The sequence below is a fragment of the Hemicordylus capensis genome, chromosome 3 (assembly GCF_027244095.1).
Source record: "Hemicordylus capensis ecotype Gifberg chromosome 3, rHemCap1.1.pri, whole genome shotgun sequence".
Classification (NCBI taxonomy): Eukaryota; Metazoa; Chordata; class Lepidosauria; order Squamata; family Cordylidae; genus Hemicordylus; species Hemicordylus capensis.
In genome coordinates, this window is record NC_069659.1 from 310,905,409 (window position 1) to 310,922,194 (window position 16,786).

A 16,786-nucleotide genomic window follows, 5' to 3' on the forward strand; every position below is an offset into this window, starting at 1 on the left:
CAAGAACGAATTGACCTTTGCTAAGCAGGGTTTATTCTGGCTTGCATTTGGATAGGTGACTACATGTGAGCGCTGTCTACTGTAAGATATTACCTTAAGAGGATGGGGCCAAAACGCACTGGTAGAGCATCTCCTTGCATGCAGAAGGTCCCATGTTCACTCCCTGGCATCTCCAGGTAGGGCTTGAAGAGACTCCTGCCTGAAACCATGGAGAGCCGCTAACAATCAGAGTAGACCAGGCCTGCAAAACATATGGCCCGGGGGCCAAATCTGGCCTACAGGAACTTTTTTACTGGCTCCCCAGGTAGGAATATCCTGCAGCAACATAGGAGCTGGAAACTGACTTATTGTGCCACCCTAGGCATGTTTACTCAGATATATGTCCCACAGTGTAACCAGTGAGGCTTACTCCCAAGTAAGCATGCCAAGGATTGCAGCCTCAAACAACAGCAATTTCAGAAGGACAGAGGAGAGGGGCCGGCTTTGCATTTGTTTGGGTCTGGCTCCGAACTCCAGATTCCCCACTGACTGAGCAGGGACAGGGCATATTTTCTGGCCGCTGTGGGCACCATGATTTATTTATCTTTTTTAAAAAAATTAACGTATTTTTATACCACCCAAAACTGACATCTCTGGGCAGTTTACAAGAACAACAAAAACAAAATTGGTTAAAACATTAGTGAAAACAAATAAATAACAACAAAAATTAAAACATTGGTAAAAATAAATGACAGCAAAAAGTTAAAACATTACAACTTAAAGTTTTAAAAAAACATTTTAAAACAATGTTAAAACTATTAAAACAGCATTTAATTAAATATCTGGGTGAACAGATATGTCTTTAAAGATTTTTTTAAAATTGCCAGAGATGGGGAGGCTCTTATTTCGGCAGGGAGCGCATTCCAAAGCTTTGGGGCAGTAGCAGAGAAGGCTTGTCCCCGAGTAGCCACCAGACGAACCGGTGGCAACTGCAGACGGACCTCTCCTGATGATCTCAATGGGCGGGGAGGTTAATGATAAAGAAAATGTCCTCTTAAATAATGAGGGCCCAAGCAATTTACGGCTTTATAGGTTATAATCAGCACTTTGTATTTTGCCCGGAATCTTATCGGCAGCCAGTGTAGCTCTTTCAGTACAGGAGCAATATAGTCTCTCCTAGATGACCCGGAGACCAACCTGGCTGCTGCATTCTGAACCAGCTGTAGTTTCCGGACTACATACAAAGGCAGCCCCACATAGACAGCATTGCAGTAACCCAGTCTGGAGGTTACCAGCATATGTACCAGTGTTTTGAGGTCGTTTATCTCAAGAAATGGACACAGCTGGCATATCAGCCGAAGCTGATAAGAGGCACCTCTGATCACTGCCTCAACCTGGGAGACCAGGGAGAATCTTGGATCCAGAAGCACCCCCAGACTGCATACCTGTTACTTCTGGAGAAGTGTGACCCCATCCAGAACAGGCAGATCAAACACATCTCCTGAGTTTCAACCCCACACAATGAGTACCTCCGTCTTATCTGGATTCAGTCTCAGCTTGTTACCTCTCATCCAGCCAATCACAACCTCCAGGCAGGCATTTAGGGAGTTTATACCTTCTCCTGATGATGTTGACATGGAGAAATAGATTTGGGTGCCATCAGCATACTGATAGCACCCTGCACCAAATCTCCTGATGATCTTTCCCAGCAGTTTCGTGTAGATATTAAACAACATCAGAGACAATACAGAGCCCTGATGGACACCACACAAAAGTTCAGATTTTGAAGAACAACAGTCTCCAAGGGACACCATCTGGAACCTGCCTGAAAGGTAGGAGCAGAACCACTGCAAAGCAATGCCTCTCATTCCCCACCCCCTCAGATGCTCCAAAACGATAACTATGGTTGATAATATCAAAAGCCGTCGAGAGGTCCAAAAGGACCAACAGAGTCACACTTCCTCTGCCAATTTCCAATTGGAGATCATCCATCAGGCCAACCAAGGCAGTCTCCACCCCATAGCCTGCCTGAAAGCCAATTTGAAATGGCTCTAGATAATCATTTTCCTCCAAGACTGTCTGGAGCTGGGAGGCCACCATCCTCTCAATTACCTTGCCCAACCATGGAAAGTTGGAGACAGGCCTGTAGTTACCCAACTCTGAGAGATCCAAGACAGACTTCTTCAGAAGTGGTCTTATAATTGCCGCCTTAAGACAAGGAGGCATCCTACCTTCCCTCAGAGAAGCATTTATGATCTCTACCAGGCCTTCTACAACAACCCCACCCCCCCACCAGATAGTATAAGCCATGTCGGGCAAAGGTCAAGAGAACAGTTGGTAGGCCTCACCACTTCAAACAGCTCGTCCATGTCCTCAGGACTCACAAACTAGAACTGATCCAACCTAATCACACAAGAGGAGTCTATGGACACCTCCACTTCAGACACTGAAGTAATTGCGGAGACTGCGTCTAAGACGGCCCGATACAATATATTTTTCCCACAAAGAATTCATCAGCATGTCACAGCATGTAATTGATGGTTCCAGATTCTGATTCAAAGGAGGAGGGGCACAGAGTAGCCCTCTTACAACCCTAAACAACTCCACCAGATGTGAACTTGCAGATGCAATACGGGCAGAAAAGAATCGCTTCTTTGCTGCACATATTGCCTGAGCATAGATCTTCAAATGTACTCTATGTTGCTATCTTTCGCATTTGAGTCAAGTCTTTCTCCACTTGCGCTCAGCTGTCTACCTCGCCACTTCAGCCCCCGTAGTTCTCCTGTATACCAAGGGGCCAATTCTGAAGAGGGTCAGAGAGGATGCTTAGGAGCTATCATGTCTACTTCCCTGGTGAGTTTGCTGTTCCAGTTCTCCACCAGAGCATCAACAGAATCGCCAGCAGAGCCAACACTAAATCCCTCCAAGGCTTCTTGGAATCCAATGGGATCCAATAACCTTCTCGGGCGGAATATCCTAATAGGCCCTTCAGCCCTCCGAAGATGGGAAGTGACTGTGAGTCCAACCTTAACCAGATGGTGGTCCATCCATGACAATGGGGAAATCACAGGAGTCCCCACACATGGAACACCTCACTGATCAGAGTGAAAGACCAAATCAAGCATGTGACCAGCAATGTTCATTGATCCTGAGAGACCACTTGGCATGGGCCCAATTGTTATGGCCGTTATGAACTCCTGATCCGCCCTGGACAAATTGGTCCCGAAATGAACATTGAAATAGGGATGTGCAAAAAATTTCGGGCACAGAACGATCTGTGCCCGAAATGAACAATTTCAGGTGATTCGGGGCTGAACCGAATCACCCCCGATCTCCCCCGATATTTTTCGGGCACGAGCCGAATCACCCGAATTTCGGGCATGAAAAATTCGGGTGATTCGGTTCACGGTTGATTTTTGGTGAATTTTTAAAATTTTAGTGACTTTGGGGCAGTTTGGGGGCATAGCATGGGATCTGGGCAAAAGGAGTGGGGTGGGGTGGTAGTGCCTAATGGGTGCAGGCTACCACCCCAATTTCAGGGGGATTGGGCAAAGGGCTGATTTTTGGTAAATTTCTGAAATTTTCATGTCTTTGGGGCAGATTGGGGCATATTGGGGCAGAAAGTGGGGCCTGGGGCAGAATAGTGGGGTGGGTTGGTAGTGCCTAATGGGTGGAGGCTACCACCCCAATTTCAGGGGGTTTGGACAAAGGGCTGATTTTTTGAGAATTTTTGAAGTTTTAGTGACTTTGGGGCAGTTTGGGGGCAGAAAGTGGATCTGCCCCAAAATGGTGGGGTGGGGTGGTAGTGCCTAATGGGTGGAGGCTACCACCCCCATTTCAGGGGGATTGGGCAGAGGGCTGATTTTTTGAGAATTTTTGAAGTTTGGGTGTCTTTGGGGCAGATTGGGGGCAGAAAGTGGATCTGCCCCAAAGGAGTGGGGTGGGCTGGTAGATAGTGCCTAATGGCTGGAGGCTACCACCCATCCCCAATTTAAGAGTGATTGGGCAGAGGGGTGAATTTTGATGAATTTATTTGTATGAGGTTTGTCTTCATAAGGTGAAGTGTGCTAAATTGATTACTTCCTCATATTATTCATAGTAAAGGAAAGTGTGAAAAAGTGAAAGTGGGGTCATGAGAGTTGTTTAATTGAAAAATATCTCATTTGCTATGATAGAATGAGAATTCACACCTCAGAAGTTTTTTCTGAGGTGTGAATTCTCATTCTATCATAGCAAATGAGATATTTTTCAATTAAACAACTCTCATGACCCCACTTTCACTTTTTCACACTTTCCTTTACTATGAATAATATGAGGAAGTAATCAGTTTAGCACACTTCACCTTATGAAGACAAACCTCATACAAATAAATTCACCATAGTTCACCCCTCTGCCCAATCACTCTTAAATTGGGGATGGGTGGTAGCCTCCAGCCATTAGGCACTATCTACCAGCCCACCCCACTCCTTTGGGGCAGATCCACTTTCTGCCCCCAATCTGCCCCAAAGACACCCAAACTTCAAAAATTCTCAAAAAATCAGCCCTCTGCCCAATCCCCCTGAAATGGGGGTGGTAGCCTCCACCCATTAGGCACTACCACCCCACCCCACCATTTTGGGGCAGATCCACTTTCTGCCCCCAAACTGCCCCAAAGTCACTAAAACTTCAAAAATTCTCAAAAAATCAGCCCTTTGTCCAAACCCCCTGAAATTGGGGTGGTAGCCTCCACCCATTAGGCACTACCAACCCACCCCACTATTCTGCCCCAGGCCCCACTTTCTGCCCCAATATGCCCCAATCTGCCCCAAAGACATGAAATTTTCAGAAATTTACCAAAAATCAGCCCTTTGCCCAATCCCCCTGAAATTGGGGTGGTAGCCTGCACCCATTAGGTACTACCACCCCACCGCACTCCTTTTGCCCAGATCCCATGCTATGCCCCCGAACTGCCCCAAAGTCACTAAAACTTTAAAAATTCACCAAAAATCAGGATTTTGCCCAATCCCCCTGAAATTGGGGTGGTAGACTCTACCCATTTGGCACTACCACCCCACCCCAAAATTTTGCCCCTGGGCTCCTTTTTACCCCCCCGAATCAATTCGGATTCGGATTCGGGTTAAATCCAAATCCGAACCGAATCAAGGGTGATTCGGGTGACCCAGATTCGGGCACAAAACAGAACAGGGGTGATTCGGTTCGGGTCCGAGCCGAATCACCCAAAATCCCGAATTGCACACCCCTACATTGAAGTCCCCCAGCACTACAAGCCTGGGAGACGAACAGCAAGCCTGAGACCAAGTCCAACTGCTCAGTTAGGGACTCTGTTGAGCAGTGGGGCAATTGGTACACCAACAGAAGTCCCACTCTATCCCTGATCCCCAAACTTTACACACATTCAATATGGTCTGACACTTCAACAAGGATCGTGGTAAGGGGGATGTTATTCTTATTGACCACAGACACTCCACCTCCCCACCCACGGTCCCTCACCTGCTCCTCAACCTCCTCCCTGGAGGGAGAAGCTGAGACCAGACCAGGCCACCAGCCTGCTCCAACCAGGTCTCCATAATACATACCAGGTTGGCTCCTTTATCCAGAATCAGATCGTGGATGGTTTCTGATTTGTTCTGGACCAACCTGGCATTACAAAGGATCAAGGATAAGTTCTAAGGGTGGTTGGCACTGCTCCCCAAGGTCAAAGAGCTGGCAGGACAGCTGGAAGGGGAAACAGCTATTAGATTTCTCATTTCCCTTCCACTGTAATGACCCACTGACCTGCCAATGTTACTTCTTCCGTTCCCCACCACCACTGGAATTGCTGTCCCATAATGAGTGGATACGCCCTCTGTCTCCCCATCTCCAGATAAGCCCAGACACATTATAATGCAATCTCACCCAGGACTAATTAAACAGAAGCCACACTATCAAATTCCAACACATATGAGAATTCTTGGGACAGAAAACCTGGCCCTCGCCCATGCCCCGAATGTCGCCCTTTTGGTAGTGACCCCGCCGGTGATGGGCTTGCTGCCACTGGCAGTTACCCTATATATCCCAGAGAAGGCAGCTCTGGGTAGATGGATTCCAGGGAAACTGCCAAATCGCTCCCCAGGCCCCAGGTCTGTAAAGACTTCCCACAGTTCAACAGTCAGTCCTAGGGGACAGACAACAAACAGTGGGGGACACAAGCAGGCAGGCAGTTACCCAGACTCTGGGGTCTGCCTGGGAGGCTGATGTTCTTCCTCTCCTGCAGGCTTCTGCTCCCTAGGACTGGCTGCTGAACTGTGGGGAATCTTTCCAGGACTGGAGCCTGGGGAGTGATCTGGCAGTTTCCCTGGAATCCTTGATGAGCGGGAAAGATCCACAAGTAAGTAACAACTGCTTAACTAATAATTATTTTTTAATTAATTGTAACATAAGGATTAACGTGCTGAAAATTGACCTTGGCCTCTGTACACCAAGTCAAATCTTGCCTCTGAAACTGGAGGTGGCCCACAGCCATCAGACTAGTAGCCATTGTCCCCCATGGATTTGTCTAAGCCCCTTTTAAAGCCTTTCAAGCTGGTGGGCATCACCACATCCCATAGAATTCTATAGATCACTGTGTGAAAAAGTACACCATCTTGTCAGTCCTAAATGTCCCGACCTTCAATTTCATGGGATGACCCCTGGTTCAAGTGCTGTAAGAGAGGGAGAAAAAATTATCTCTGTCCACTCTCTCTCCTCCATGCATAATTTTATACATGTCTATCATACCCCCACCTAGTCACCTCATTTCCAAGGTAAAGAGCACCAGATGCTGTAGCCTAGCCTCATAAGGAAGGTGCTCCAGGCCCCTGATCATCTTGATCACCCTCTTCTGCAACACTTCCAGTTCTACATCCTTCTTAAGATACCGTGGCCAAAACTGTACACAGTACCCCAGATGTAGCTGCACCATAGATTTTTATAAGGGTATTATAATATTAGCATTTTTAATTTTAATCCCCTTCCTAATGATTCGAAGCATGGAATTAGCCTTTTTCACAGCTGCCGCACACTGAGTTGACACTTTCAATGAGTTGTCCACCATGACCCCAAGATCTTTCTCCTGGTCAGTCATCAACAGTTCAGATCCCATCAGTGTATATGTACATTGTCTAGTGTGACTTGGGAGTTAATAACTACACTTAAGGCCAGTCTTAGGGGTGAGTGTGCTGGGCGGTCACCCAGGGCACCTAACTGAAGGTGCGAAGCTGAGCTTAGTGACTTGCTGTTTGTTGTACTGTCTGCAGTGAACTTAACCATGGGGACACCAGAGGCATTCCTGGCCCAAGGTGCTATTTATGCTAGGGCTGGCCCTGACTACACTGTTAGGATTAGTTGTGTCACCCTAAATTTTTCCTCTGCCACACAATTCTGGTTTTTGGCAGAAAGTCAGGGCTCGGAGACATCAACACAGTGAACAAATTGTGCTCTCTTGACAATTACAGGGCGTACTTGAGCCATAGATCCCTGTTAGGATAAGAGAAAATATGCTTGTTAAGAGTTTGAAGAAATTAAATGAGAAACTATTAGGTTATTGTTGCATGTACTGTGAGCAAAGGGGGGGGGGGGTGAGGTCTGGACAAACCCACCGAAGCAAACCAAAAGTGAAATAGCCAAGTTTTTGCCATTTAAGTCTACAGTTATATTTGCTGTCTCAATTATAGCAGTTTGCAGTCAGTGGTATGGAAACTCACTTACCATTTATTAAATTGCCTTTTGAAAATGGTCCGTACAGAGTTCCCAAGCCTTTAAAAAAAAGTTGATTTTCCAAAGTTTATATCCCTGCTAAAACATTTTAACTGCACTTCTTCCTGGAATGCTGAAAATGGAAGAAAATATAATTTATACGGTCTGGTTCCCTAGCCATGTCCAAGCTTTCACTGCTAGCAAAGATAATATGGGTAAAGCTTTCGGCAAAGTTATTTCCTCCCTTACAAACTGCATCATATTTCTCCCAGAAGCAGTATAGTAAGGAAGCAGTGCGTAATGCCAGTAGTTCCATTCAGTGTATAATTTTGGCATGAACTGATTGCCTGAAATGTATGAGCTAAGGTGGTTCACTACTGTATGTTCTGAAGTCAGATTTTTGATACTAGAGGTAAAGGTTGGATTGAAAAAAGAAAGTGCCTTAAGGGAGGTAAGTAATCATGCTAAGTTCTTATATACAGGAGAGCTTAATCTCCCTGTATGTTTCTTGCCTGATTAGCACAAAGGTTTACAAAGTAAGTATAACAAAGTTTTACAGCTAGTGAAAGACCTGATGTTTCCACTACTTAGGAGAAATCATGTCATGCTTCTGTTGATATATCAGAGACTTTCCATAGTCAGTTTTGATTCTTCCAGGAGACAGTGTGAAGCTGGGAAGGAGTAAAGCTGTGAAGCGGCTTCAGGATAGCACAAAATGCAAGAAGGGAGGACATTTCCCAATACATAATTTTGGGAACAGGGCCGAAATGATCTAGGTCACATTCGCATGTAACATGGAACTGCTGGTCCAATGGACCTGCGGTTCCACTCACCACTCCCCCTCCGCCCCGCTCTCCCATCCGAATTCAAATGTTCAGGACGGCTCCCTCTCTGCAGTCTCGCTGACTAAAGAGAGGAGGGAGAACTGGCTGCCTGGGTTTCCTTCTTTACTGAAGGACAGCCCCAGCAGCCAATAGCAGCCAGAGTGAGAGAGGAGCTTCCTCTCTCAAATCCAGTTGTAAAGCCACCAGACTGTGGTGCCAGCATTCGGATGTAATGCTTGCACAACAGAACCAGAGGTCTAGGTGGTGGACCTCACTGCAAACTAAAGGTGAAAATCAGTGTCTGGGGAGGGAAACCATGAGTCCATTTGCTGGTGAAATTTCAGTTGCCCACATTTGGAAAAGCAGAGGTCCCTTCACCTCTGGTTTTGTGTTAGTTTCAATTATTTTAACAAAGCGGAAAGCAAACCTGGGTTAAGTCAATCGCAGGCTAATCTGAAATGAAGCTTTGCTAATGTTCAGTTCACATCGTATCAAGTTTCTGTTTTAGAAGGTCCCTGAGTTCAAACAACAGAAGTCGAAAGAGCAACTCAGCTTTGGTGTTCCTGCAGTGACATGTGTCATAAACATTGATCAGTTCCTCCTTGCAATGTGCCAGGTTTCCCTACTATAGTTGTCTTCTCAACCACTCTTAAGCGCTCCAAATTACAGACACGCAGAGAAAGATTCAAAAATAAGATATGCTTAAAAGATTTCCAATTCACTTCACAATTCATTTCACAACCCCTGTGATTTGGGAAGATGTAAATTATATATTTGCTGAGCATCCTGTAATTTATCTAATGCATACAACAATTTCAAAATGTGATGCCAAGGTCTTTATAATGAATGTACTTTTTAATCCTGCTAGAAATGTGACATCTAAGTCTGTCACATTCTCAGTCCTGAAAATGTCATCAGATAGCAAATGGCACCTGAGCACCTATATCTTCATTTTCAAAGTGAAAAATAAGATTGAGCTGAAAGTTCTTTAAAAATAAATTGGGGAATCCAGTGGTGTGAGAGATTTCCTGAAACCACCACCCCACCCCGGCTTACCTTTTTTGCTAAAGTGAGCACCCTTTCTGCTGCCATCACCACTGTTTTAAGATGCTGGAGGAGGGGCAGTAACAGCCTAAGATGTTTTGGTGCTTGGTGGTCCCCAGCCAGCAGACAGGCACAGACAGCACACTCCTAATCCTCCTTGCTTGCCGAATTGCAAAAGGGGTGGGGGAACAGAAGAGGAAATGGATGAAAGAACTGCCCATTGAGTTTGGTAAAATCTCAGCTTTCCTCTTCTCTCCAGCAGTGGCATAAGAAGCCCACAAGATGCTTCAGAATTAACCAGGCCCCCAAATCTGCTGACCTAGGCAGCAGCTCACTTCACTTTGCAGCACAGAAGGTTAGCTGAGATTTGTTAACTGATGAATAGGCTGTATTTGCATGTCATGCAGACCCGTGGGTCCAATGGACTCGAGGTTCCACTCCTCACCCCACGCTTGCTCTCCCGTCCCAATTTGGACATAATGGAGAGCAGGGAGACTGAAGTCAGTGAGACTGAGGAGAGGAGGGGGAACTGACTGTGTGGTCTTCCTTCTTTCATGAAGGACAGCCCACACAGCCAATCACAGGTAGAGAGAGGGAGGAACTTCCTCCCTCATCTCCGGTTTCTGGGAATGCAGCCTGCAGTTATACAGTTTGATGTAATGCAAGTTGCATTCAACCTTGGGTTGGGGTGGCAAAATCCTCAGATTAGAGTTTGGAGAGCAGAATCTCTCCTGCATTCAGACAAACAGGTTTGGCAACTTCTGGCCTCTTCAACTCCAATTTCACATTACATGTGAATGTAGCCATAGGCAGCCTTCGGACGTTGTTTAGTACCACAGTTTCAGTGAACCCGCAGTTTTCTTGCCAGTCCCCCAAGCACTTCCAGGACCCAGACAAGCCAGAGCTGTGGTCTCAGAGCCTGCAAGGAGGCAGGAACTGGCTGCATGGGCTTTATGAGACCCAGGAAGGAAAGCTGCACCAACCAATGGAGTGTAAAGCCATGGGAGGAGCTTCCTCCCTTAACTCCAGTTTGGGTGAGTTGCCCACCAAACAACACACTCTAGCCTTCGGACCCTCGGTTAAGTAAGTGAACCTTATCTACGACTGTGGGTTCAATCGGAGGCTGGGGGTGGGAACTGAATCCCCAGTTGGGTCCAAGAACTGTGGCTCTGACTGTTTCAATGCCTCAGGGGACAAACCTGAGGTGAGTTTTCCTCAGGTTTTCCCTTATGTCCCAAGGCAGCCATAAAGAGACATTAGAGGGTGGGAAAGTAAACGGTTTTGGAGTAGCAGTCATGCAGCATAGAAGGGCCAACTCTGGGCCACAACACATCCAAGTGATAAGTGGACACAATTTCCCCCCTGCTAGGATTCTTACTAGAGTGAGGGCACAAAGCATTGCTCGCATTCTAGTTGGTTTCAGAACCAAGAGTGACCTCACACCAGAGCTGAGTTCTCTGCCACCTTCACTTCCATTTGTACCCATCTGAAAATCCCTGAAATGCTACAGATCGGATACTGAAGGTGGGGGATTAAAGCTAGGCCCTACAAAAAACTGTTTTGTCTTATCAGTAAAGGCACATGGCTGTAGATCAGGGCTGTTCAACTCTGGACCTCCTGCAGATGTTGGCCTACAACTCCTATAATCCCTGGCTATTGAGCACTGTGGCTGGGGATTATGGGAGTTGTAGTCCAAAAACAGCGGTGGGGGGCAGCAAAGATGAGTGGACCTGCTGTAGACAAGCGAGATATCAAATTAAAGCACAGAACAAGTAAATCTGAAGAAGAGTTAAATGCTTTCCTCCCAGCAAAATCAGAAAAACAAAACAAATGAAATACAAAGGTCAATTCAGGCTGCAGTATTTGGAAGTTTCATCACATAATATTTCTGGCTTCAGCTTATAGATATAAGCCCTCCCTAGTCATTGCCTCTTGTGTTGACCTGTTACTTATTTATTACAACATTTCAATCCTCCATAAAGCAACTCCTCACAAGATTATTAACAATTAAACCATAAAACATAACAAAAGATAATATTAAAACAAATAATACCACTGCAATAAAACCAATATACATTGAAAATAACAAGGCAGCCAAAAGCGAAGGGGTGGCATGCAACTTTCAATGGGAATGCATGACAAAGGCACAGCAAAACAAGACTCAGTGTGTTTTTTTACTTGGCAACTGAACACAAGCAGAGTGTAGGGGTTCCTCCTTAGCCTCCACAACAGAGAATTACGGAAGCAGATTGGTAAGAAAGCAGGTTGTTGAGTGTCTGATACCAGCATCTCCACACACTGGGCCAATCTGAATTATTCTTAACCTGGCCAGCCTGTCCCATGTGACAAACATGTGCCTATTTCTCCCCCAGAACACCACTATTTAATCAGGGGGTGGGGCGAAAGACAAGTGCCTGCCAACCCATGACGTTTTGCCACCTAAAGCAGAGCACTCAATGGCTCCCTCTTTTTTTGACCTTCCCTCTCTTTTTTTCCTATTAGAATCCCACTAACTATTCCTTCATTCTTTCAAATCTCTCCCTTTTTGTCCTGGTTTATTAAGAAGGAAAGAGGGAACGCAGCATGGTGCCATTTCAGCTTCTTGCCTCTGCACGCCATCCTGGAGGTGGGGTTGTTGCTGTGTTGCCTCAGAGAAGAGGTCAACAATTTGCTACCCATGGCCCTCTTGGGGCAGGGTGGGGGCAGAGAAAGAGAATGAATATGAAGGAGGAATGGGTATGATACTTGCAAATCAAAAAACACATATGAGTAGAGTGAATGAGTGTTTGCATAGTGAGGGGGTGACAGAGTGATACATGGACATATTAAAAAGGTGCTACCATTTGGAGCACACATTTGTGTTATTATCTACGTTTTATATCCCGTTCTTCCTCCAAGGAGCCCAGAACGCCATACTACATACTTAGGTTTCACCACACAACAACCCTGTGAAGTAGGTTAGGCTGAGAGAGAAATGATTGAGAGAGAAATGACTGGAGAAAAGTCACCCAGCAAGTATCATGGCTGAATGCGGATTTGAATTCAGGTGTCCCCGGTCCTAGCCCAGCACTCCAACCACTACACCACACTCTCCACATGTATGCACATGTAGCTTGACTCCGAATCATCACAGGAAAAGCTCCATAGTGCTTGCTTCGCCAAGCTGTGGACAAGGCATCAGAACATCTTCAGGGTGGCAGCCATTGGCCGCAATATTAAAGGGGGTGTGCTGAGCATGATCGTGCCTTTTTGGAATGGACTGCCTGCCCTCAGCAGGGAAAGGGCATTGAAATCCCTTTTAACCGCCCTGAGCCATTTTTGGAAGGGCAGTATATAAATCAAATCAAACCAAATCAATCAATCAATCAATGGCATGCAAGCCTTTATTCTGACAGCGATTGCATCGCCATCCTCGCAAGAGCCCCAAGGCAAAACAGTCTCGCACAAGCACAATTTCTCACAGTGGGAGGATGCTGAAGGGCACTATTTTCTGCTACTCCAGAAAGGGATCGTGATGATTTCCTAGGAGGGAATATGTATATGAGGGAGGGCAAAGGGTCCTGAGGTCTAGTCCACTGTGACTAAGGATGCTCTTGCAATTGCAGACCCCAGCAAAGCAGTCCAGGAACACTCAAGCACATTCCCGCCCCCGAGTCAGCTTGCAGGCTGGGGATTAGCCCTCTCATGACAAATCAAGAAAAATATATGCAATTGTTTAAAAGCATTTCAGCAGGAAACATTCATTTTTAAGGATAACACCCCATGCCTCATGCCTGCTGAGAACCTTTCAGGCAGCCCCAATGCTTTTAAGAAGTAGTGGCTACAGAGCAGTGGTTCTACTGATTTCCCCGTTGGTGCGAGTGGGGAGACCTGTGGAAATGCTGCTTCTGCAATCCCTGTTGGGATTGCCTTAGAAGTCTGCAGCAGTCATGGGGCATAACATTACAGAGCTGTAACCTTGTGCATCATTCTAGCCAATGAAAATAGACATGCTACATATTTTCTACATAGACATTGCTTCCATAGAAAATATTGGAGTAATTGATTGCCTATTTGGAAATATTGGGGTACTTTATTAGATGTGAGGATTGCACGTGTATCTAATTTGTGATATACATTTATTTGGGAGCGTACATATTCTCAAGCAGTCCTACTGTTTTGAGTTCTTTCTCCATATGTCACTGAGTTCTGTGGTGTGTTTTTTTACTTCAGCTATGGGATTTTAGCTCTCTCCATTCTACCCATCCTCCAGTAGGAAAATTCAGTGAGTGACATGAAATCTTTAATAGAATAAACACAAACGTAAGAGTTCCCTGAAGGGTACACTGATCCCATCAAGAATATGAAAATATATACTTAGATTTTTTTTTATTAACTACATCTCAAAACCCTCTCTGTTTTGCTGTCCCTTTGCCTTAGCAGGATACATGATATTTGCTGCTATTAAGTGAAAATTATGTGAAACAGCTGCAGTGACAGATAAGATTAATTATCTTTTGCATTGCTGACATTTAACCCTGCTTGTAACTTGGGCTGCTTGATCATGCTTCTATAGCAAAAAGCCAGGGCAAGCCAGGGCTGATTGGCTGCCTCAAGAAGGGCTTGTCAGCATGCCTCTTCGTAGTGCTTTGACAGGACAAGATGTGAGGTAAGAGGAGGTCCCCATGTATGTTAAAGCCCCCACAAAGGAAAAGTGTGATACAGGAAGACCCCACACCAACACCATTCTGAGTACATATTATCCTTTTCAGATAGCAGTATGGGGATCACAACGGCCATTGTGTGTGTCTACTGTCTGGCTTTTACACGGGGATTCACAAAAGCCAAGCAGGCGAAAACTTAGGGTGGTCTTTTGCATAAGTGCCCTGATGAAGAGGAGTTTCTCTCCAGGAGGCTTTACAGACAGGGCTTCTACCCCGAATCTCCTCCAGAAGAGAGTGTGTGTGTGTGTTCACACACCAGCCAAACTTATCCCGAAGTCCCTTCAAGATCCTTGGACCCACTCCACACACAAATTGGGCTTTGTCTTCAGAATTCTAGCTTGTCTTGAGTTACTTCTGGGTTTTTAAAATGCTGGCTTTAAACTACTTTTTCTGAAAACACTGGAGCAAATAGGGAGAGGCACTGACATAGAATCATTAGCATGATTTGAACACAGGAACATAGGAAGCTGCCATATACTGAGTCAGACCATTGATCTATCTAGGTCATGATAAGAAGGATACTCTCTGTAGAAATGCAGATGTAGCTCTTTAGTAATCTCCCCCCCCCCAACTCCCCATTGGTTAGAAGGAAAACACGTAGGCATGCCATGTGGACTTACATCAAAACAAAACCCAAGAGCAGAGGGGAGGGGCTGCTTCCCTCAATGCCACAAGTGTGATTCAAAGTGGCTTCGATCAACATTTACTCCGCAGCATGAAGCCATGTGTGAATAACTCCCAGATGTGCCAGACATACAGGAATCTTTTGAATGAATATGGTTTTATTAATTTGTTCAATAAACTGACAGTAGCTGTAAAGAAGATATATTAAACTGTTTTGACCGTTTTTCTGCATCCATTAGCATACGCTTGTGCTGTTTCTTTCACTATGGCGCTAGCTAAAAACCATCTAGAGCATGTATGGATCTCTCATTGTATGTATGTGTGTGCATGATCTCAATTCCAACCTGTGTCTCTCCTTATAATTACAGTATTATATTCTTGTGCTTGGTATTTTTTGTGCTCAGAAAAGCAAATAGGAAGAGGTGAAAGTTGCAAAGTGCCCATGGCAGCTGTTTAGGAAAAGTAATGCAGCCCACAGAGTTCCCGCTGGAGTTTCTCCAGATGGTAACTAAAAGACTGGAAATCCCCAATATGGTATGGACTGCTTGTTTGGAAATTCTGCCAGAAAGCTTGGGGAATATAGGGAGATTCTAGAGCCCATTGCAGAACCAGAATTATGTATGTCTGGGCACCTATGGACATAACTCCAACTGTGGGTTCAATAGACCCACAGTTTGCCTCCAGTCCCCTGGTGCTCTCCCAGATCAGGCCTTCTTAACCTTGGGCCCCCAGATGTTGTTGGACTACAACTCCCATCATCCTCACCCACAAAGGCAATGTCTGGGGATGATGGGAAGTGTAGTCTAACAACATCTGGGGAAGCAAGGTTAAGAAACCCTGCCCAGATGATTGTCATTTGCAGTCTGGAAGATTTCCTCCTCCTAGACTAAAGTGGTAGAGCCCCTTCTACTTCCTTCTGACTGCTTATTCTGCTGCATGCATAGATCTGGCTTAGGTTTTATGTGACAATTCTGTAATACAATAACTACAAAAGTCAGTGATATGTGTACATACTGCTAGTATCTTTAAAACAAGTACCCTACAAAAATAAATAAATCACACAATCATTCCCAATTAATTTAACAACATGACTGAGGAAAGAGGCAAATATCTTGTCAGGTTTATTAAGAAACGTTGTTAACTCTTAAACAGGATTGGGAGAGTAGAGAAATAATTAATTTTCAAAGTTCAGCTGTATTAGAAATATAAAAGTCATGAGGAAGTCATGAAGTGTTAACTTGATTTAATTCAGCTCTCTGGCCCACACCTGTTCTCAATATATCCAGATCTGCAACCTGACCCGATAAGCAATGAGGGGTAGCTGGGCCAATGAGAGGTAGTCATGGCATTTGACTCTACATTGGTCAGTGAATGAGGAAGAGCAAAGAATGAACGAATGGACACACACACGGGAGAGAGATTAAGTTTTAACGTGAAAGGCACTTGGGCTCAAATTTCCCTGGCACTTACATCTGTTGACCTGGAAGCCTGTCCTGCTAATTCTAGATACGTGAGGTCTGGATGTGTTTACTTAGCAATGAGGAAAAAGTACTCTGGACATGTTCAACATTTATCTTTTTAAAAAATTACTGCGCGTGGGTCAGGGAATGAAACCTAGTATTGAAAATTGTGTGTATGTGTATGTGGTGGGGGGGAGAGGCCACATTTGCTAACTGGGCAAAGAGGCACCTTTTAATGTGGTGGTTCTCTTTATTTAGCAGGGGGAGAGTAACTGACCCCATCCACCCGCAGCACAGTACCTCCAGTGACTGTTGCTGGTGTGTATCTTGTGTTTTTTCTTAGAATGTGAGCCCTTTGGGGACAGGGAGCCATCTTATTTATTTATTATTTCTCTGTGTAAACTGCCCTGAGACATTTTTGGAAGGGCAGTATAGAAAT